Here is a 21,490-nt window from a genome sequence, read left to right as displayed (position 1 = left end):
TTGAGGGTTCACCGCCAGGGGTTTTCCCCAGCCACAAATCAGCATGTGGAATGGAAAAGTGATCACTTAAATGAAATTTCAAAACAAATTTTAAAAAATCATTACTAAAAAAACAAGAAAAAATACCCTCCCAATTAAAAAAATTTTTCAAGCAGACACAGTCACCATCATTTCAGCGTTAACAGAATGCTCATATTGTGTTGGCCCCGTAGATTTTTTTTGTTAGCAGTATAGGTAATTTCTCAAATTCTGCATAATTCTCAATGCTTTCTTCGCTTTTCTTTTATATCCTGGGAAATTACTTTTTTTTCACGTGTTCACCAAGTGACCAGCTCCACGTCTACCAAATTTTAAGTCCGTATGTGTAGACAAGTGACTCAGAACAAAAAAGAAGGAAACATACTGTGAACAAGTGGATATCTAAACCTGTAATACAGTATAAAAGGCACATGAACATGTTCCTTCATACAGAATGAAAAGGTGATCGTTTATAGCCACGCTGAGGTTTACAGACCTAAATATAGTTAGCCATTATCTCAGGAGAAGCCTTTAAAGGCACCTCACTTTCATGATAACTTGAGATGTTTAGCAGCACCTAACGTGAAAATGCCTTCAAATTCAGGGAAAATATTTTGTGAGTGATGATTTCTCTATGGTGTCATACCTGCCAACTCTCTTGGATTATCCAGGAGACTCCCGAATTTTGTTCAGTCTCCCGATTGTACGGATCCAGCCTCCAATCTCCCGGAAAATTGGAGCCTCAGGCTTTTCTTCTTCCATTTTCCTTTAAGAGCTGCGCAAACGTATACCTGAAGAGCACGTGTTTCGCGGCATGACCATCCATGGCTGGAGGCGGCGGAAGATAGCGTGTTTCATTGTATCCATGTTTCTCGAGAAGACACAATCATCCTATCATCAGCCCAGTCTTGTATAGTAATTTCGTCTGCTCCGATGGCGCTCTCCAAACAGAAGAAGTTCCTTCAAGTGTTCCTCATACGTACCAGGTGCCTTTTCATGGGTTTTCTCTTTGAGGACGACCAGCTGCGGAGCGTACGCGACCACGTGTGACAGCTGTTATGGAAGGTGTTACCAAAAGGGGATGAAGCGAAATACTGCAGGTGTGGACGGATGGAGACCACTGCCATCATCAGTGAAATGGCTGTGGCTGCACCAAATGCAATGTCCTGAAAAGAAACGTCTTCGCAGTTATGGTTGATGCAAGCCACGATACTGCATCGCAGCTCCACTTGATAGTGGCTACTCATGATGTAGAGGAATCACGATACAGTGACACTGCTATTTCGAGTACACAAAATTAATGCGTCCCCCCCTCCCTGGTTGCGCTGCGGGCAGTCTCCCGAATTTCGAGTTCGTGTGGTCGGCAGGTATGCGGTGTCAACCAGTAAAAAAAAAATTAAGAAGATCCGTGGTGTTCGAGCAATGCGATTGGATCACTTCATGTGGAATGACCCATCTATGTAATGTCGAACAAGAGTTATGGCTTGAGATGACTCGAAAAATAACAGTAGTGATCAGTGAAGAACAGAAAGGTGAATCTTGCTGAGCTTAGGTGTGACAGAGGAACAAATGTATTTAGTACATTGTTTATTGTGTTATTATTATTTATTATTATTACTATTTATTACCTAGCCTAAATGAGTACAGAGGGCCGTCCAAAAAATGTCAGATTACGACGTCTGATGAATGTGTGCGTGTCAGTTTACCGAGTAGTGTGAAAGGTTTTGATTTGTGCAATTTATTTCCCAGAAAAAATACATCAGCATAGCTCAGCGTGTTCACCCTTAACTCTCCATTCCGGGTGTAAGGGTGAGGAGAAGCACGATACCACGTCACCGATTGCGTTACAGGGTCCACACGTTCTGGTTCGCTAGTCAGAGGAGGTCAGCGCCCTTTCCCTTTGGCGCCATAAACCAGTTTTGCCAGCCTCTGGAGAATTGTGGAAGAAAGGAGTGGCCAAATCACGACTGAGCCAGGAACAGTGCTTTTTCAGAGCCCCGAACAGCCGAGTAGCAGATGACTGCTAAATAGCAGACACCATTTCTCTGAACCAATCAGTGAGTGCGGACCCTGTAGTGTCAGCGTGAGATCACAGGCAGATCACAGGCTGGTACTACTCTCCACTACCGTTGCGCACTGTTGCTTTGTGTGGCGTACTTTAAATTAAAATTCTGCGATAATTATGACTCTGTGGTGTGAATTACTTCTCATGGTGCATCTTACTGGCTTACTTAACAGTTTTATAGAAAGAAAACAGGATGTTAAAAATGACATCTGTGCTACTTTAATACATTGTCTTAAACTTCATTGCTGGTTTGTTAGTCTATCGTATGGTCATCTTGTCCTGGGTTTATCTCAAACTCAAGGGAATGTTAGCATCACACTGTATTGTAGTTTTGTCTTTATGAACATTGCTGCCAGAGGCAACCAGAATTTTTCTGAGGGGTGGTCCTGCCTTGCACAGCATGCTATTGCACAACCAAGGTCAATTGAGACTCTATGTAACGACAGAAATTGAGGGGGGTCAGAATATCCGGACCCCCCCTCCCCCCAAATCCGTCTCTGGTTGCTGCCACCTTGGTTTAATGGTTTTCCTCAGGACTGACTTTAGGTTCTGTGAAGTAGCACCAAAAAGAGTTTTATCAGCAGAATGGGCAGCTCCATCAGTACATTTATTTCAGTGTACCCACCAAACAATTAAAAAAGCCCTTTGTTATAGCAAAATATTTTGTATACTGTCACAGTTTTTCCAGATAAATGTAAATGAGACCTGTTTGTGTCCAGCATCAGAGTGCAGAAGAAAAGTGACAAGATATGCTTTTCATTTTAGTGTGCTGACATGACAGAACTGCAAAAAGAAGAACCTCACCCTGAAGAGGTGAAAAACTCACCCACCATGATATTTCACTCATGGGACAATTATAAAGTGTGTAACATGAGATGGATCCATCTAGCCAACGACTGAGACACCCTACGTGAGCGTGCTTCCGCAAAACTTCACAAAGCAGTACTACACCTGTGGAAATGAAGACGGCATCGGCATATGAACCAAGGTCCTTCAGCTTCTTCTGGTACTTATTTCTGCCTTTTCATTCTACCCACTCATGAGGCCTGGCATATCAGCAGCTTGCTCGAAAGTCATACAACATTTTTAAAAAGTACGCACTAGAACACGTCATGATTTAGCTGAGGCATACTTCTCGTGGAATGGGATGTCTATCTCACTTTAAACATTGGAAACGCTTTGGCCAATGTCTCTCCCTTTCTCCTGTACCTGAGTGGGACCCTCGAATGGTCTTCACTGTGGAAACCTCCAGCATTCAGCCATCCTTCAACTTGATAGGCTAAATGAAGGATTTTAAGCAGTGTTACCGTGTTGTGCTACACATGCAGACCATTTATTCTTCATGTGTTTGTTGTCTTATAGTTCTTCCGAGCTAGGTCAATTGGCATTTTGAATTTCTTCGTTTTGTCAATAACTCGCAGATAACATTGCACTTCCTTGCTTTCCTTTGCTGACCAGTGATGTGTGTGTGTGTTTCTGTAGTCACATGGAGTTCTCTATACCTGTCCTGCAGTCCCTTTTGAAACCAGTGATCGTAAGATCTTAGAAACCTAGATCCTTAACAGCAGGTGCTCTCGCAGCAGGTGGTGCTCGGCTCTTGTGTCGGCTAGCTGTACACAAGTAACAGTCCCTGTCGATCCTTTCGCATATGTGCTCCTGTTGCCGTTGCATGTCCATGTTGCTGTCTGTCTTCACCGTGTGTATGATGACATTGCTGCTTAGTCCTCTTGGTGCATTATTGATGAGTACTTCGAATGCTGCTTTCTGTACAGCTCAGTTGTATGTAGCAGTGATTTTACATTGCATATTGCAATGCTTTGGGGACGCAAAAGACGGGGACATAAGGTACACACAAAATAGGTGTCACTCACAACTGAAGTGTATTGAGGAAAAAAGGAAAGCATAAATACACAGACCGGTAACAGGCGACATGTGCCGACATCCAAGACCTCACACGTGCAGAACGACGTATCGCTCCCAGTAGATAACAGGTGTGTAATTAGCTGTTGAGGGAGGCAACTTCTTTATAGGACAGTGCGGATCACCCGTTACCGGTTTGTACATTTACACTTCAGTTTGTGAGTGGTGCCTGCTCTGTGTTTACCTTATGTCCTCGGCTTTCGCGTCCCCAAATATTGCAGTATGCTACCCACCAACTAGGCCAACTTTCTGCACTTGTTCAAGACATTGCATGATGGGAAGGGTTCATTTCCAGTTCTTAGCATGTGGCAAAGCTAATCTTTGTATATCTTATTCCAGTTATTTTGATTATTGATAAAATGCTTGTTTTGGTCTTAGATAGGACTGGGACGGCACATGGTACACATGCAGCAGGTGCTGTGTATTTTATCAGTACCAGTGATGTTGAAAGAATTGTGATGATGCGAGCGAGCTGGTGACTAGAATACATTACACTCAGTACCAGCGATGTGCTTTTTGTGAGAAAAAAAAACTGTCTCCTGTCCATTGGTCAACTGTGTGATTCCATCTCAACTCAGGCAAGGTGGTCCGGACACCATGAGTGATTTTTATTGAAAAAATATATGTTGTAGCCTGACTCAGACTGAGAATGGGACATCAAGTATTCTTTTTCTAGCCTTCGTAGTTCCCGAGAAAAAAAATCCGGAAGAATATGGCAGGTCCGGCGCGCTTTCAGGCATAGCGATTTTGACGTTCAATATCTGTCCAACGAAGGCGTTCACGGCTTTGAATTTTTTTTCACGGACTGTCAGCTATGTTGGCTTCTAGTGTTTGGGTTCGGTTCCGGCAGGGATTTTGTTATTTTGCAGCTAAAAATACGCAAAGTTGGTGGCGACGACGAAAATCGCTCATATTCTTGCGGCTATTGCGGCACTTGTGTACATGCCAGTCAAACAAGAAAGGCATCACCATGTAGAGGAGACTGAGCTCTATAATTTGATATCAAATTTAGGAGCCTAGGCCAGGTTGGTGTCATGCATGGAGGCGTCTACAACACGTGACATTCGAGAAAATACGGTTTTTGAGCGCTCGTATCTAAAAAACCCCAGCTCGAAAATTCTTCAAACTTCCTAGGCGCATGCTTCCGTACATGACGTTTGAGCATACAGAAAGTTGAAGGTTTATTCCTTGCACGATAAAAGTTAGAGCGTGCCAAAGTGTCAGTGTCCGACTGTGGTGCGTGTAATGACCATTGAAGCGCTGCGAGAAGTTAACTGGTCGATAGTCACGTTTTTCTTGTGAAAGCCGCCTGTGCTGTTCGTGCTGCTATTTGAGAACCCAAGGAGTCGAATATTCTCCCAGGACGTCCAAAGCAGCATGACGGTTTCACAAGGACACTACAGAGAAATGTAGATTGAGTGTATGTGTCACTGCTTGCCCGGTACGTGCATGAAAATTCGATGTTTACATCCAGCACTCTAGACCATGCGGGTAAAGATGAGTCACTGTTTATTTACATTTGATTGATTACATTAGCAGTTGTGGCAGAGATAATCAAACTAGCGCACGTTACAATACTGTTCAAGCGTCAGAACGTTTGTCATCAACGCATCGTCCAGCGAAGATACATGGGCGAATTTCCTTCGAAAATTTATCTTCTGTCTGTACCTGTTCGTGTAGTTCGCGGAGTAGACACGGTCTTTACTTAATTTCATGTTCAATGCAGAGATACAGACCGCAAAGCGACGGCAAGTCGAAACAGTGTGAAAACACATCTGTTACAAACGAAATCACTGCTGGCAACAGCTAGAGGAACCACTCACTCTCACAATGACTCCAAACTAACTTGGGTTTTGTACCTGAAGCCGGATACGAGCTCTAGTGCAGGTGGCGCTAATCCTGTTACTCTCCTCGCTGTTCATTAGCAGCGGTGGCGGCTCTTGTCACGGCAAAGTACTCCCCGATGGACACAGAAATCGTTGTCTATGCTTCTATGCGAACTGAGGGACGTCTCCTTGGGTAGACTACAGATACCACGGTCCTCTGCCTCAAGAAAAAATCGAATATCGACCAGTGAACTTGTGGCAGCGCTTTCATGGTCATTACAGGCACCACAGCCCAACACTGAAACTTTGGCGCGCTCTAACTTTTATCGTGTAAGGAAAAAACCTTTGAGTTTCTGTGCACTCAAATATCATATATGGAAGCATGCGCCTACGAAGTTTGAAGAATTTTCGAGCTGGGGTTTTTTAGATATGAGCGCTCAAAAACCGTATCTTCTCGAATGTCACGTGTTGTAGACGCCTCCATGAGTGACACCAACCTGGTCTAGACTCCTAAATTTGATATCAAATTATAGAGCTCAGTCTCCGCTACATAAAGATGCCTTTCTCATTTCACTGGCATGTACACAAGTGCCGCAATAGCCGCAAGAATATGAGCGATTTTCGTCGTTGCCACCAACTTTGCGTATTTTTAGCTGCAAAATAACAAAATCCCTGCCGGAACCAAACCCAAGCACTAGAAGCCAACATAGCTGACAGTGCGTGAAAAAAATTCCAAGCCGTAAACACGTTCGTTGGACAGATATTGAATGTCAAAATCGCTATGCCTGAAAGCGCGCCGGACCTACCATATTCTTCCGGATTTTTTTTCTCTGGAACTACGGAGGCTAGAGAAAAAATACTTGATGTCCCATTCTCAGTCTGAGTCAGGCTACAATATATATTTTTTCAATAAAAATCACTCATGGTGTCCGGACCACCTTGCCTTGAGTTGAGATGGACTACCCTACTTACATCAACTTCAACTTACCTGAGGCCTTTCCTTCAACTGATCAAACTGTTTGCAGGTTACCTACATGGATGGTCACCTCTCGATTGCGCCAATCCTCCTCATCATATCAAAAGACAGACTCTACCCGGGGGCCATTTCTCTTTGTCCTGTGGACAAGTTCGCTGTGAAAACCTCCAATACTAATAGGTATACCCTCTTGTATGGTTTCAAAAATCAGTACCAGGAAGCATACACTGGCACCTTTTGAGTATTTCATTCCATGGCTGAGGCTGTTATTTTGAGCTGTATTGTAATGTAAGCATTGAGTGTGAGGCAGTGCACACTCTTTTCCAGCAATATGTGTACGTTAAAGGGATGGTCTCGTACCCCCTGCCCCTCTCATAAAGAGTATCATTCGATTGCCCTTTGTTGAAAATGGAATACCGCAAATTTACCCGATAAAGCACGTCACGGTTACTAAATAACTAAATAAATAACCAAATTAAATTGGTAAAGATTGCAGAGCATACCGCGGTCTGTGTTTGCAACAACCCAAACTGCTACGTCGCCCTGCGGGAAAGTCCGTGATAGGATACAGAAGTCGTCTGCTTTTTGCCAGTGCACCTCGTGAGCAGATGATTCTCAGAAGTGACTGGGGACCACGGCAACTCTTGCACATTTTCTTTCAGTTCTCGTGCGAAAAACGCACATTCTAAGAAGTGGCCCACATGGTGATTTAGAACAACTATGTTAACCTTCAGAGACAAGTTAAAAGTCGCAGAACAGCCCCATTCACAATCACATACCTGAAGTCGCAGCCATCTGCGCGTGCGGTCGCATTACAGCTCTGACCAAAAATATATTACGCGCGCTTCCATTACACTCCATGTTGCACACTGATCATGTTTCGAAATGAAGTGTCGCTGACGACGTACATGGAGAAGGAGTGCATGTTTATTTAAAAAACGCATGAAATACTGGGGGAAGAAAACACGTGACATAGCTTCTGCGTATCCGATTATGTGCCACATTATCGGAGACCCCACAGTCAGTGCATGGGCTACATTCTCCACTTGCGGAGATATATATCTGAGTGTCCCCATTTCAAGAGCAAGGGGATTATTCAACCCAAGGTCCTTCCAAAGGTTCCAATTGCCATGGCAACGGTGACGTACCTGCAGGCCGACGTCATGCGTGACGTTGTATGAGAGTGAAGCACATGTTCAGTCATCTGCTATTACGGCACATTTCGGCAAATTCCTTGAAAACGACTTGGTTATTCTGAGAGAAACTTTGACGGTTTTATGTGTACAGTACTCGTGAAGATAGTTGTGGCAAAGTTTCGGAATCGCCCCGGCTGTTCGAGACCGTCTCTTTAAATCAGCCTCCGCCATTCAGAATGGTGTTGATTTCATGTTTAGAAGTTTGAAAACCAAACTTTCCCTGAAAGTGCTCTTTAAAAGATGTATATTCGGTAAAACGACTACTATCCTCGCTAAAAGTACTCATGGCCTAACTGCAGTGAACTAGAAAAGGGCAGTGGAACGACCAGCTCTCCGCTGACATTTGCGCTGACTATTGTGTCATTGACAGCCAAAGGCGGCTCTGTAATCGACGACTATAGAGACGCTATAGGAGGAGACTAGTATTGTTGGTCTGGATGATAGGTAGAGCCCGAATTTTTAGGCACGAAAAAACTTTGTTTTAGGCACCTATAAAAGATGCTAAAAGCCTGACTTTGGCACTAAAAATGGCATTAGAAGCGCTATAAATCGTTGATTTTTTTCATCTGCAACTCCGACGGTGCAAAAACGAAGTGAATAAATCAGTTTCATCCACAAGAACAATACCATGAATGGGAGTTGTGACTGTTTTTGTAATATTTTTGCTGCACGAAATGCAAAATTTAACCATCCTACTGTAGTCAAAAGGCTCCTAGCCATTGTCACTGGTTCCACGCCACTTCCCAGAAGAATTTTTCATGAAGAAGCATACTGGTGATGTGCAGGATGGGTTTAAGGCATTGGGGGCTTTAGTCTAACCTGCTAATTTCATAGTCCTCGAACTTCTTGAGCTTCTCCTGCTAGATTTTGTTTTGGACATTACCACAAGGCTTACAATCGCCGGCAAATATGGGGGATCAAGTCTGCTCACACTGAACAGTGTCACTTTCACTCGTGTACCTATGGCCCTGAGTGCCTGCGAGGAGGATAGTTTCCTCATGTTGCCAAACTGTAGGGATTCTACAGGACCTGTACCTACCTTAATTTGTACGTCATGCCCCCTTGTCACCATTTTACCGGGTGTCAGGTTTGTTGTACAAAAAATAAGAAAGCTTCGGGGACTCTTCTAGATGCAAGGAGGCGATAGCTCTGCAAGTTCTAGATTCCGACAAAACCGTTACGGGACGTGCCTACACAATGCTGGAAGGGAGAGAAAGAATGAGTAAGCGACTGCACTGGGTAACCGATGCTCAATTCTCAACTTACACTCCAACACCTTTGAGATACTAGATTCTTTCAAGAAGTTGATGTTTTCAAAAGGATGTGCGACGTGACCAATGTCAGATTTGCCTGGACAATGGAGTTTCTCCACCGCTTTAGGGTTATTATAGGCTTTTTTTTTTGTTTAATCAGTGTACTAGGCATCTAAGCCAAAATGGGTCTCTGTTCGAAATATCGGCGGCTGTCGTCCTGAAGCACTTCCCTTCATCAAGTGTATGTACTGGCCAGAGGTGGGCACCCTCACGAGGGCGTGCGAGGGTGAGGGTTTCCTCACCTCACGATATTTGAGGTGAGGTGAGGTGAGGGCCAATTTTTCTGGTGATGTTTGAGGTGAGGTGAGGAAAATTTTCAAAAAGGTTTTTGAGGTGAGGTGAGGAAAATATTTTCAAATTATTTTGAGGTGAGGTGAGGAAAATATTTTCAAATTATTTTGAGGTGAGGTGAGGAAAACCTTTTTAAATTTTTTTGAGGTGAGGTGAGGAAAACCATGGGAAAATGTTTTGAGGTGAGGCGAGGAAAAATTTATGAACGCGCACTTTATGAAAACTTTTCCCACGCGTACCCGGGATATCTTTCCTTCTTTCCGCAGCTTCTGTCTCTCATCTAGGCGGGGACTGCCCTCCTCTCGCCTCTGATCTGACGCCCGACTTTGCGCGTCATTCGCATACCTGCAATTGAACCTCAATTTCCGCGCAACTTTTACGGGTATAACAATCGTTCTACGAAGCGTTTTCTATGATTGACTAGGCCAAATCCTCCAGCAAGAAGAAAAAAACAACTTTACATTGACTAAGCAATTTCATGAGTTCAATTTCAAAAATGTATTTCAATGGCAAATTGATGAAACTATTTGTATTTTGTGACAAAATAAATGTCCAGAAGAAATTTGTTTACCCCATATTTTTTCCGTTAAGCCGTTTATAATGGTCAGATGACACGTTTCGTGCCGCACCTTGTACGCACTCACGCTTGAGATATATGCATTTACATTGGCAGTCACTCAAAGCCAACGCGCATCGAATACACAATCTTCACATCAAATACACAAATAGCTTTCAAAATTGAGGTGAGGTGATGTGAGGAAAATTTGGAAAAAATTGAGCTGAGGTGAGGTGAGGAAAATTTAGAAAAAATTTTGAGGTGAGGTGAGGAAAAGTCTCAAAAATTCCTTTGAGGTGAGGTGAGGAAAATTTTTCAATAAAAAATTGAGGTGAGGTGAGGAAAAATTTTCTCCCAGACAATTGAGGTGAGGGCGAGGCTAGTGAGGACAAATGCCCACCTCTGGTACTGGCTGTTCAATCATGCCAAATCACCACAAGGTAAGCAACATAAGCAACAGCAACATCATTTGAATGATGACGAGTGGAAATTCTCATTGCCGGGGGCCATACTCTAACGCATTTCTTGCGGTAATGTGATGAGATGGAATTATGAGTAGCTTCACAGTGATGATCAAAGTCCTATGGTGTCCAAAAACCTTGAAGAGCTTAAAGGGCCAAGCATTGGTGGGCTGGCCATGTACTACGCAACTTTGACATGGAGGGTGGGAGTCCAGCTGATTTAGAGGCACTGAAAGTGTGGATCTGAAGAAGGCAGCATAGCTCACCCTGCAAAGGTTCACCAGCTTATGTGGAGCTGAAAACATTTAATTGACATTGACCTACCCTCCCACTTTTTTGAAGTGGGACTCACCACAAAAATACGACAAATGATGTGGTGTATCTGGAACCTCTCTGAGGAGCCCCCAGTGTACACACTGTAGAGAGCAACTCTCTCTATTACACATTCTTATCACGAAGAAGTTCGAAAACCAGTGGGAAAAAATGCAGACTCAGGAGGAGAGGAGACAAACACACACTGGAAAAATAACGACTATAATGACATAAATTTGGCCCCTGCAGAACCCCAATCCTTTTGCGCCATGCAGCAAAGAAAATAAAAATGTACAAGCACACTCATACTGAAACAGATGTCACTTGTCTAACTCCAACCTTTGAAGGAAGCCAAACTCTTTATCCGAGAGTGATAACAAGGAATGCTTACACAGCTATCAATTTCGTGACTTCACATTTGAAACGCTTCAATCAGTTCTCATTTACGTTTCGTGAAACCCCTGCCAATAATCTGTACCCGATCAAAAACCAGAGAACCTCTGCATACCTCACAATGAGCAGGCAGATTAGCTCCCCTCCCGACCTGATTGGTGTTTGGTGTTCTACGCGAATATTGATGCAACGGCATGTCTGTCCTATTTTGATCTGCAGCCGGCCTCCGTCACCTTGACAGGTGTGGGTGCACGATTGCAGCCAAGGCCACTTGTGAGCCATAGGAGTGAACACAACGTACAATGTCAGAACGTGACGGAGGTGCCTGCCATTTTTCACGTGTCGTCCACAAGAGAAGGAGAGAGCTTTCCGCACTCGTAAGAATGGAACGACTGCTGTGCGCAATATTTTTCTGCTATGCTTGTATTTCTTGCGTGAAAGTGCTATTTAGTGATGGTGCATTCCATCATGATCAAAAACTGATTTTTCTTTCTCAGTCTTAGACTACTCCTTTAATGCGTATCAACAGCCCCAACACTGAACCCTTCCATCTTATCACATGCCCCTTGCATGAGTCTCACTGTTGCCACCATTCTCAGGAGTTTTACAAGTACAGCTTATTGCTGCACCCATCCCTTTTGCTGGGTGATGAGTAGAGAGCGGAACTTAAGGCACTGAAAAATGTGTCCTAGGTGCAAAAAGGGCACAAATTTTCTTGGAATAGGCATGATCAATATTGCACTATCAGGAGTACAAGCGATGCTGTCAGTGTTGGTTGGTCTACGGTAACATACAATTCTATCGCATGCACTTTTGTGACTGTTGCTGCTCAAAAATAATATACTTGTATTATAACTAACTTCTAAAGTTATACTTCCATTGCACTGCAAATATTCCACACAGCCAGCGAGAGAGAGAGCTCAGGTCACATTGACACAATGGGCACACACCATATCGATTGTTTAAACATGCGTTCTGCTGCAAAGTTGAGATTATGTTACTGTTGCTATGTTTTGTGAGCAAATGCTATTACAACATTGCATTCACTCTGCTTCCAAAATACCACATCAGCAATGTAAATGTGTCATTTTATTTGTGTAGCATATGCAACATTGCTTCAGCAATACAATCACAGTGTTAGCTCTATGCATCCCTTGAAATACAGCACAAGCATTGAAACAAATATATTGCGGCAACATTGAGCTTACGTTGCTGATTATGCATGTACGCAGAAATGCAATTGCAACATTGCGTTCACATTACGTGCAAAAATACTGTGTCAGCAATATAAACGCAACATTTTGTCACTTTATCGTATACAACATTACTTCAATGTCGCAGTGTTATAGCTTTATGCAATCTTTAAAACGTAGCAGGGACATTGAAACAGATATATTGCTCTAACATTGAATTTGGGCATGAAATGCTGCAACACATTTGCAACATCTTGGGCTGTTTGGGAAAGATAATTACAATCTCAGTAAACTGATGCCAAGTATAGCAACAAGGGACATCTAAAGCCAGAGAAATTATGAATTTAAATTAAAGCAAGATTGCATGCTAGAGCATGAAGTGCCATTTTTTATATTTATTTATTTATTTATTTATTTATTTATTTTACCCTCAGGGCATACGCATTTCAGAGGGGAGTGGTGTACAGAATGGTTATTGAGCATAGCACATAAATGAAAGACACTAAAGGTTGGCATTTCACACAGCAGTCAATCATTCGAATAGTGCACACATACCGCATTTTTAAACAACTGAGACGAAGAGGTAGCAGTCAGGGAGCCGGGAAGGCAGTTCCAGTCGATCGATGTGCGTGGAAAAAATGAGTCTGAGAAGCCTTTAGTAGAACATCTAGGAATTCCTACTTTTTGTTGATGGCTAGTGCGATGGGAAATATATGTGGGAGAAAGTAAAAAGTGGTTACGTAGCCGACCGTTGTGATAATATATTTTGTGAAAGAGGCATATGCGGGCAATTTTACGACGTATGGCGAGGTCGGGAAGATGGAGTGTGGATTTCATAGAAGATACACTGGACCGTTGATGATAGTTACCGCAGATAAAGCGAACTGCTCTGCTCTGTATGTTTTCAATAGAATCTACAAGTACGCTCAGACCTGGATCCCAGACCGAGGCTATATCACAAACACGTAACTGCGTGCGGTACAAAATTTGCATTTAGCCAGACGGCCCGAGTGTATAGAAAAGCATCACAATTTTGTAAGGACATCCTTTCAAACTTGGGAGACACGTATGTGCAGCAACTGCAAAAGTGAAACGCTCAAGATCTGGGCCCCATTTACTTCTTTTTTTTTGCCAAATGTCTCGGTAGAAATCATTCGTTTTACCGCTGCTTATCATCATGTATGATGATCTTCTAAACTCAAAAAGATAATGAAAATCCTTTAGGGCGATGAGACCTTCCTGCCATTTTTCTTTAAAATCGACCATCTTGAAAGTGTTTTGACACTTTGATAGATGTGGTTCATTACATTATGCAGGCATTCTATGCACTCCAGAGTACAGAGGAAAGCAGAATTATTCTTTACGTGTCGTACTCTGCAACATACAAATCCTCTAACACACACCCGAGTAAAGCACAGATTTCAGAGCTGTGGTCACCCCCATTAGTATTCGTAAGCATGTGACCTCTCTCGCGCTCCCTCATTGGTGGCGACAAATGCTCTGATGTCAGATCCGGGTAAGTACCGGTACTTGTGGTGCCAATTTTCTATCACATTTGTATTTGTGCTATCACACGAGTGAAAGCCTGCACTTGAACACAGTTCACATCAATGAGTTGGGCAAAAGATAAAATACCCAGTGGAATTGAATATCTAAAACTATGCAGAGCTGTGTGCCCTGATGGGAAAATAACCATCTCGTCTTAGCGTAGCGTTCATCAGTATCGCCCCTGGCAATGAAACTCCCCATTCATCATCTTCAAATAAAGTTGTTGTTGTTCTATATCATTTTGCATTCCGTACCATGTTTGAACATAGCAAACACACTCTACATGTGCTCTCCCCACAAGAAGCTGGTGTACCGAAAAAAATGGGAGAAAATCAACAAATAGAATAAATTATGCTTTGCAAAGCTGTTCATTGGATGAGTGAATAGGACACAGTGAAGGTTTGTCCAGCATGTCCGGATGTTCAGATTCTGCTCAGGCCACTAGGAAGCTAACACATGTATGCGAAAAACAAACTTTCACGATGTTCCCTCATTCTCATATACACTCTTTCCAGGAGTGGAGGATTTCTTAAAGGTGTGCCGAACAGTGGTCTAGCACGCACGCACACATCTCTTCACCTGCGCCCGTCATTCTTTCGCTGGAGCTCATTGTATTTGTTACAGAAGGCGCTGCAGCCGAAAGCTAAAAATGATTTGGGGATCACCTCACTGCTCCTCTAAAGTGTGGTCTCACTCGTTATAATATGTGTGACGGCATGCAAAATAATTTATGACCATTACATTTACCTACAAACTATTCCATATACAGTAAACCTTCGTTAAACCAGTGGCATCACCGAGTGGGCTAAGGTGTCCCGCTAGTTGGTGGTGGTGGGTTCAAATCCTACCACTGGCTGTGCTGTCTCAGGTTTTTTCTTGGTTTTCCAAAGATTTTCTGGACGAATGTCGGCAAAGTTCCCCCGATGTCGGCCCAGGGCACATGCTAACCCTGCTGTCTCCCATTCCTTCCTGCTATCCTCTTTTGCACCTGTCCGCATGTGTGTCCATGCTTATAGCCACATTTTTCTTTGTGCCGCTAACACGGAATAAAAAAAGAACGTCGTTAATATGACCGCTGCCGTTCTCATGGATTTCGGTCATAAGGCGAATGGTTACACTAATGAGAAATGCATCCTCCGGACATACCGCTGTGTAGAACTAACATTAGCTGTACCTTGTGCCATTAAACTTATGCTGAACAAAAGCCTACAGAGTTACGATCATCTATTTTCTGAAAAAGTCTGTTACCACTATCTACTTAGAGCATTTGTCAGTAATCAAGTTTTCTAAATGGACTACAGCCCCATCAGTTGTGTACTCATTATAAATGTCCTTCTATTGCTCAAAGAATAACAGTGCAACCCTAAGTGCTTCACTTGCCTCCTTTGCAGTGATGTGGGGGGCCACTCAGCACCGCAGCGTTATCTGACGACTTGTGGGCAAGACCAATATGTCACCCTTGGCTAGTTCCATCTCAAATCGAACAATCCGGTACACTTGATGTCTCGAATGAAGGGGAAAAAAATATATGTTGAAGCCATCGGTGAGTTAAAAGTAATAAACGCTTTCGGAACTTGCTGCGCGATTCGGGAAATAGGAGAGGAGGAAGAAACTGCCTTTCAGAAGACTATGTCGTTGCGCGCAAGTTTGAGCGTTCCCTACAGGGCTATTTCTTGTCGCATTGTAGTAATTTCTTGATCTGGCTTTAGACCACCTAGGGCACAATAGGCTCCTGGATTGGCAGTGCTGTGTCGGTTTTTGTTTCTCTGCAAAAAAATATCGAAGTTGACTCAAAGCGCCGAAAAGCACCATATTTACTGCAACTTTGCGGGCGATGTAAAGAACGGATAAGATTGAGCTTTATGCCGTTTAATTTGTCATTCATGGGGCTATCAAATTATTTATCATTTCTTACTCTACTCTGTCAGGAATGTAGGCGATACCTCTTTAAGTAGCACCATACCATTGAAAAATGATGAATTTCGGAAGCCTTTATCTAAAAAACATCACCAAAAACTTGCCTCGAAAATTTTATATGTCATAGGTAGTCCCTTAGACTATGCATAGAAGAAAAATCAAAATTCGGACTTGATCAGTATGCGCACTATGAATTTTTTGCCACCCCTATCCACGGAGGGCATTCAAGTGGTGGCCCCGTGTCCCGCGTGTCCCAAAATCAAATTTTCCAAAGGGACTTTCAACTTCTGTCTTCACATGAAAAGTAATTGCTATCATTTGAAGCTGTTGTGAGCGTTTGCGTTCATAACGGTGTTGTAAGCGCTGAACGTAGATTGTGGAGCAACCAGATGTGGTCGCATTTTTTGCGGGATGTCACACATGCATTGCAAGTGCTGGGAGCCCGTGAAGAACAGGGGCCGGATTCATAAACAGTTCACACGACAAAAATTGTCGCAAGTCCGTCGTAAGACAACGTTGCGATAAAGTGCGGATTCACGAAGCGCGGGCGTCGTAAGATCGTCATAAGTTACGGCGAAATCCTAAGAGAGCTCCCGAGCTGTCGTAAGTCAATCAACAGCAAACATGGCTGCCTACTTTGGCCGGTGTGGATTTCGAACAGTTGGAACCGCGACGAGGTTTGCGACGTGAGAGGGCTTGTTGGAAATGTGTGACCTTGTTTGACGTCTCCGAGAGCCACTTGCTACGCTATCATAGGATGTCAAGTGCTGGGATTCGTATAGCCTGTGCGACGTACGTGTTGGCTCCCTCCTTGAGGTGACCAACTGATCGGTGCCACACTATTCGCGGGGACGTGCAGGTGATGGTTGCGTTTCGTTTTTATTCAAGTGGAAGCTTCCAGTTGGTGATTGGAGATTTGGCGGCCGTGAAACAAAGCAGTTGTTCCCGCATCGTCGTTGGTGTAACAAGTGCAGTGTGGACGCTCAAATGAAGTTCATTCGCACACCGAGTGAACTTCTAAAAAACACCCTGGGTAAATTATGTTTGGTCATGTCCAGGCAGTTGTCATGCAATGTAGCGTAAGCAAGGTCCTTCTCTATGAACATTCCGTATACGTGTGCATATTCTGAAATTGTGCAGGAGGAGTGCCCGGGGGATGGAAAGTGTGGTTGTTTTAGAAAACACGTTTATGTCTGAATACGCTCCTAAATAATTTTGTAACTGAAGTCAACTAAATAAATGAAGATTCCACATTCTTATGTACGCAGTCTATTCACTGTTGCCATGGTTTAAGCTGCCACCTGGCAATGTGTTCACCCCATACTTATGCTGCTCTATATGGCAAGCATTCGCATTGCAGGACAAGCAGGCCTGCTAAATGTTTCTCAGTTTTCTTGTGAGTCTCCAAAACTTCCTCTGCCCCAGTGCGGCTGTCATCTTGATGCCTTCATGAAATGCCATGCACACACTAATCTGAGAAGACAGGCATATAATTATTGACTCAATTGACTGTACACTGTGAATGCACGTGACAAAGCATGAGGAGGTACAGTATGCTTGTGGTTCTGTGCGTGGTTCTACTCTGAATGCCCCTGCTCAAACATGAGTCCTTGCTTGACCATGAGGCGGATGCCTGAGGCTGCTGAGCAGGCTCTACATAGATATCATTCGCAGTCGCTTTTTCTGAAGGTAAGTACACATGGGAGAAAACGTAGCCCCTGAAAAAGGCGTCGTTGGACATGGTCGATGGGATGTCTTGGATTGGTGAGTTCTTGTGCTGAGTCAGAGCTGAGCACAGCATTCTCAGCGAATTAATTAACACAAGTTTGTGGTGAGGGTGTTTGGTGCACTCATCCCCCCTCACACACATACCAATATCGAAACTGCCAGGAATATCATGGACAGCAGTTCGGTCAATGGCCCCAACCACTCTTTCCTCCAGTATCATCACCGGTACTAGCCGCGCTGCGGTCTACACTTGCTCCTGACGTTTGAAATTAATATACTTGTGAATGTTATGAAATTTCATAGCCGTCCTTTCCTTTCCTCTCTGTAATATCCACCCTAACAACTATTGTAATTCCCAATGAACCCTCCCATTGTGCTGTTCCTGCGAACGTCCACATCGTATACCTCTCTTTTGCTCGAACTTTTAAAGTCTGTCCACTTCTACTTCTGCAAAGTTCCGTGTAATTCCCGAAACCGCGACGAGGGCTGCAGTGATGTGCTTAGGGACCATTTGCTTGTCTTTAGCTCCTGCTGCTCCATCTCCACTGGCGTCGATAGCGTTTTTGTTTGTTTTGTACCCTTCCACGAGGGTCTCTATCTCGCTCTCCGTAAAATTCGGCCGGTGGACATGCTTTGAGGCCCGATAAGTGACTTCTATATCAACTTCAGAACACACTTCTGAAAATACCGAGCGATTTTGTTGACAAACACCGTGGCATGTGGCATAGGATACAACGGGCCCCATTGGTTGAGCTGACGTCGTTGCTATAACAATAACATAACCTCGGGCCCAATCGCTCATTAATCCCACGGTCACATTTCAGGAAGCACGTCAGCTGCTCTTTCTTGCTCGTTCTGCCCATCGTGAAACTCCCTCTCCTTTACGATCCTTTCGTGAATACTGAACCCCGCGATTTGCGACGATGTCTTACGATGGTTGTAGACTACGACATCGTAGCGAATCTTACGAACTTGTTTGTGAATCCGACCCCAGAATGCTTTTACATCTTTGTAAGAGGTATATCTGTTCAGGGTAATTACAAGTCAGGAGAGACGCAGTGACTTCCATCATTCCTTGAAACATTTCCTTTCTTACGGCTCTCTTACGTTTTACTTTTAAGCACTTTTTTCCTGTGTGTGAGGCGGTGGTCAGCGCAATACACGCGGTCAGCACTGTACAACGAAGATGCCATTGAGGTGCCTTCCGAGAGTTAATCCGACTAGGATTTTCCCATGGTTGCAGCATGTCGAACCGAAGAACATATTGGACTGTGGCGCCAGTCGGACTATTTCAGTAAGGTTCACAAAAGGCACCATGAATTAGCCTTGACTGTGTGCGTAAGACACTACACAACGACACTTTCCTGTGTGTGATTTCCGCCGTCCGAGGTCATGGAGCCGTAAGAAAGGAAATGTTTCAAAGAATGATGGAAGTCACTGCGTCTCTCCTGACTTGTAATTACCCTGAACAGATATACCTCTTACAAAGATGTAAAAGCATTCTGTTCTTCACGGGCTCCCAGCACTTGCAATGCATGTGTGACATCCCGCAAAAAGTGCGACCACATCTGGTTGCTCCACAATCTACATTCAGCGCTTACAACACTGTTATGGATGCAAACGCTCACAACAGCTTCAAATGCTAGCAATTACTTTTCATGTGAAGACAGAAGTTGAAAGTCCCTTTGGAAAATTCGATTTTACAACACGCGGGACACAGTGACATCGCTTGAATGCGCTTCGCGTATAGGGGTGGCAAAAAATTCACAGCGCGCCTACCGATCAAGTCTGAATTTTTATTTTTCTTCTGTGCATAGTCCAAGGGACTACCTATAACATATAAAATTTTCGAGGGAAGTTTTTGGTGGGGTTTTTTAGATAAAGGCTTCCGAAATTCGTCATTTTTCGGTGGTATGGTGCTACTTAAAGAGGTATCGCTTACGTTCCTGGCAGAGTAGAGTAACGAATGATATATAATTTGATATCCCCATGAATGACAAATTAAACGGCATAAAGCTACATCTTATCAGTTTTTTACATCGCCCGCAAAGTTGCAGTGAATATGGTGCTTTTCGGCGCTTTGAGTCAACTTCGATATTTTTTTGCAGACAAACAAAAATCGACACAGCACTGCCAATCCAGGAGCCTATTGTGCCCTAGGTGGTGTAAAGCCAGATCAAGAAATTACTACAATGCTACAATAAATAGCCTTGTAGAGAACGCTCAAACCTGCGCGCGATGACACAGTCTTCTGAGAGGCCGTTTTTTCCTTCTCTCCTATTTTCCGAACCGGGCAGTGCAGAGAATTCCGAAAGCGTTTATTTCTCCTAACCCAGCAATGGCTTCAACATATATTTTTCTCCCGTTCATTCGAGACATCAAGTGTACCGGATTGTTCGATTTGAGATGGAACTAGCCCCTTCTGGTCACTGCCTTCTTAAGCACTCCAGCACTTTGACGGTTTGAAAAGAGCAATGAATAATCCCAATGCCAGCAACATCTAGAGTCATCCCAGACCTTGTTGTCTTACATGTGTCGCTTTAACTCTGCATGAGGTACGTAGCAGAGCCCAGCGCGGGCACGGGCCCCTGAACTGGCCTGTGGACTGGGCCGGGCTTGTTATTGGTTGTATGCTCTGGGCCGGGCTCTGGCCGACAAAAGACACCAACACGAAGGGCCGAGCCCGGGCCGATGAACATGTTTCCGAGGGTCTGGATCGACTGGGTCATGCAGCTAATTTCACGCAATGGAGGAAAATTAGTTGATATCATCACGTGCTTGCGCCATTCCTGTGCACATATTTGCAAAAACAAGCAAAGACATTGCAATATGCGTATGATTCGACACTCTATAACATTCTCAGAGCCACTTTACATTGCTCCTGACTCCACGTATTTCGCCAACACGTTAGTAAAACTGGGGGAGAGGGGTAAGGTTTGGGAGAAGGAGTTTGTCGACAGCATCCTCTACCTCCATAAAAATTTGGTAGTGTAACGATAACGCGCTTGTCCGTGTGTGTTCTGGATTTAATTTGGTCTCGTACTGTTTTAAACCGACTGTTCTTGTATGACAATGAAAAAATGACTAGAAAGCAAGCAAGCTGGTGAAGTTCTTGTATGTTTGTGGCCATGTCTTCCCTTCTGATAAATTTACTCATAAATTTGCTTGATGAGCGCTAGAAATGCGTACGTCACGGTTGGAAATACTAGGCTGGGCTCTATTCACTGAGTCACGGGGCGAGGCTCACTTCACTGGGCCATCGCGCCGAGCCGCATAAAAACACGAAGGTCTGGTCCCGGGCTATTTTTCAATGTGCCCGGACCGGGTCCGGCCCGGGAAAGTTGGCTGTGCAGGGCTCTAGTACGTAGCAGCCTTTCCTTGGTGCTAGTGTGAAGGTGAAGTGCCGAGGTCATAATAATGAGAGGATAATACATAGGGAGTGACTTTTTCAGGTTAAATGCCTGTCCCAGATTCGTGGGGAAAAATTGGGTTATACATATTTTTAATTCTAAAATTCAGGGAGAAATCGGACAATAATTGTGCCTTCGGGTGTTATCGGGTATTTTGTTTCCGTCCTGTACTAACATTGCTTCACAACACACAAAGATATTGTTCATGAGACAATTGATGTTCTGATGCTGGAACACATAGAAAGGACAACTATCTGTTCTGACATTCTATTTCTATGTGTTCCAGCCTCAGAACATAAATTATCTCATGTTTAACATACGCCGCTGGCGTCGATCTCGTTGTATGAATGTGTGTATGAGTGAGAAA

The 21,490-nt window shown here is 43.9% G+C and overlaps 1 long non-coding RNA gene across 4 annotated transcripts in view; it reads left to right on the top strand.

Moving 5' to 3' along the window:
- Positions 1–21,490, top strand: part of LOC135388482 (uncharacterized) — a 278,759-nt gene that overhangs the window by 2,101 nt on the left and 255,168 nt on the right. For all 4 annotated transcript variants that reach the window (XR_010421404.1, XR_010421402.1, XR_010421403.1 and 1 more), the window contains exons 2-3: positions 2,849–3,089; positions 6,855–6,985. This is a non-coding gene — a long non-coding RNA (uncharacterized LOC135388482). The remainder of the gene's footprint in view (positions 1–2,848; positions 3,090–6,854; positions 6,986–21,490) is intronic.

The sequence above is a fragment of the Ornithodoros turicata genome, chromosome 3 (assembly GCF_037126465.1).
Source record: "Ornithodoros turicata isolate Travis chromosome 3, ASM3712646v1, whole genome shotgun sequence".
NCBI lineage: Eukaryota > Metazoa > Arthropoda > Arachnida > Ixodida > Argasidae > Ornithodoros > Ornithodoros turicata.
Note: the sequence above shows the minus strand (reverse complement) of the source record. Positions and strands in the feature narration are given on the sequence as shown.